This window comes from Gekko japonicus, unplaced genomic scaffold (assembly GCF_001447785.1).
Source record: "Gekko japonicus isolate JY-2015 unplaced genomic scaffold, Gekko_japonicus_V1.1 scaffold662, whole genome shotgun sequence".
Taxonomy (NCBI): domain Eukaryota; kingdom Metazoa; phylum Chordata; class Lepidosauria; order Squamata; family Gekkonidae; genus Gekko; species Gekko japonicus.
The window spans coordinates 681,538-684,484 of NW_015164202.1; positions in this window are offsets into that span (position 1 = coordinate 681,538).

Consider the following 2,947-nt stretch of genomic DNA (forward strand, 5'->3'; position numbering starts at 1 on the left):
ATGTTTTCTTACTTGTATTATGACATCTCTCAACTGAACTCTGTCACATTTCCTTCATCAGTTAACTTCCAAATTTAATTTCTTAGGTTTACAAATAAAGAGTTATCCATTGCTATGTATGTGTAAGGAAATTACACTAAAACTAGTCATTATTATATTTAGTACTGTAAATTATATGTTATCAGTTGAACAAGAAACTACAAGTGAAACAGTTTTATTATAGTGTTCAGCATACAGATAATGTAAACAACTATTTACTGGGTAAACTACTGAAAATCTTGTCAAGTGCATATTATTACAGATTCTGGAAAACTATCCCTTTTGAGGCTGATGATTGGCTAGTAATCCAAAATTAATTAAGTACCTAAAGGTTAAGAAAACATAAACATACAGGCCAAATAATACACAAAAGTGTAGAAATAAAGTTCACATTGAAAACTGAGGTAAACAGGCACAAGGACCAGTAGACTCCAGATCTAAATGCATAATGTGTAGTGGTCAAGACAGATATGAAAGTCTAAATCTAGAGCAACATATTCTTCCTTAATACAAAATAAAACCTATACCAGTGGCACAAATGTGATGTAAACATGGAAGGGTTTTTCCCCCTGTAAATGGAGATTATAAAAATATATTATGTATACTGCTCAGAATTACAGTCCCTAAGAAACTGCTTGTTTTCAGTAGCCAGACCACTAGCAAGGAGGTGTTCTGTTTTTTTTACAAATTATCTAGCAGATGGTTCAGACATAAGGACAGCTTGCTAGAAGCAGGACAAGGCTAATTAGCCTATCTTGACTTCCCTTCTCCTCCTCAGCATTAATACCCTGATCATTTTCCCTCTGTAACAGATCTGCTTCTGTGGTTAGGAAATCATCTACATTCCAGCACTGCTCTTTTACAGCTACATAAGAACAGCACCTCATCCAAACAAGCAAGTGGGAATCGAGTTTTTGCAAGTCTATCAGTAGGGCCGCTGCCTCTACTCTGGCATGCCTCTGGTGTTTTCAATAGGTTTAGGACAAGCAGAAAGTCAACTTATACGTTACACCATTTTCACACACACACAATCATTTCCCTATTTAATTTCTTCCTGTTGTGCTGATGACAAAGGCACACCAGGCTTGAAAGAACATGGTATGGTAATGCCAGTGTTACATCTTTTGTGACAGTTTGGTTTTCTTCCTGTCAAAAGCAGGGACTATCACCAAGAAACATACACTGAATATTAAAGCAGAGTGACTCTGTTAATTTGTACAGAAATCAATGTGCTAGATTGGCTGTGTGAGACACATGGATAGCGCTTCTAGCACAAGCAAACATGGAATATGCATTGCACTCCTAGCTCTCATCATGTAACAGGAGCTATACTCATGGTTATATCACCAAATTGTGAAGCCTGGTAGGGTCCTGAACCCTAGGCTAACACTTGGCCCTCCCAGACTTCATTATTGAAGCCATTAGTCTCAAAAAAATATCCAAAGAGTTTGTAGAGTTTTAAAAAATTGTTTGCATAATCTGCAAAGCTGATCAAAACCAACAGCTAGCTTTTTTTTTTTACACCACCCTTCCTCCAAAGAGCACAGAGAAGACTACAGGATTTTCACTCCTCTCAACAACCCTGTAGGATCAGTAAGTATGAAAGACAGTGATTGGACCAAGGGTACCCAATGACCATCATGACATAGAGGAAATTATGGACCACAGCTTCCTAACTCCTAATGTGATGCTCCAACCATTATATAGCACATACTTAGGAATAACTGTCTTTCTAAAGCAAAGAAACCGCAGTTGCACAGCTGCCTGAAACTACAGAAAATTCCAGTAACAGCCAGTTAATATCACAGATGTCTTCAAGGCAAGAGCTATACCAATATTATTCTGTATTTCTGGAAAATTCTGACTTCCTCCCCAGTCTACATGAGGGCAGCAGCCCACAGCTAGGGACCAGAGGGCTCTGTAGAGGGCAAAGTTACTAAACCTTCAAGGCAACGGAAAGGGATAGCGTCCTAATCGCTCTTAATTGCAGAACATTTAGCCTGTGCACTATGAATCTGCAGGAGTTCACATGCTATAGTAATAGCTTAAGAATCTATGATCTTTATTTCTGGAAGTCTCACTGACATCTCAGATCGAACAGGGCAAAGGCATGGCTTCTAATCATTCTATCTTCTTTTCCACTACACTACGCTGTCACTGTTGGAGTTGGTGTCACCTCTTCCATTTCTAGGGCATTTTGCCACAGAGAAAATTTTTCACTAACATAGTTGTTCTTAAATTTGTGAATCCAGTTGTCACAGGAACCAACGTAGGTAGCATATGTTAAATTTGAATGAAAGTCTCCATCTGTCTATTTAATTAGAAGGATCTGACAGGTGCATGTTTATATCAACTTACACAGTCTTGCACATCCACCTTGATATCACTGCTGACAGTAAAATGTCTGGGCTCCTCTCTTGGGTGTATGACCTCTCCTCACAGGGAAAAATTAGAAGTTTCAAAAATGACTTTAGAACTTTAAATTCTGGCAACACTGGAAGGAATATGGTAACTTCCTCTTGGTCTTCCATGCTACCCCATGACTATGACTAACAGGCACACCCTAAGACAACACAGATATTTTTGCATACTAAGGTGACCCTTGGGCTCATATGTTACTCAGAGGTGCTGCCTTACTGAAGGGTAGCCCCTGCAGTGGGGCACCCCACTTCTAACCTGGACCAGAGACCCACAAAGTCAGGCCAGGGAAGGCACTCCTGGCCTGAAACACAGAGCTAGCCAAAAGCTCTAAAGAAGGGTTTAATTTCAGGTGACACAAGGCAGCCCTCCAAGGAAACCTCCAACCTCCCCCTCCACCCAGCAGAGGTATGCTTATGGATTAACAGTAGGTTCCACCAGGTAAAGAATCTACATTTCTAAAGGGTATTCAGAGGCCACCTGGCAAATA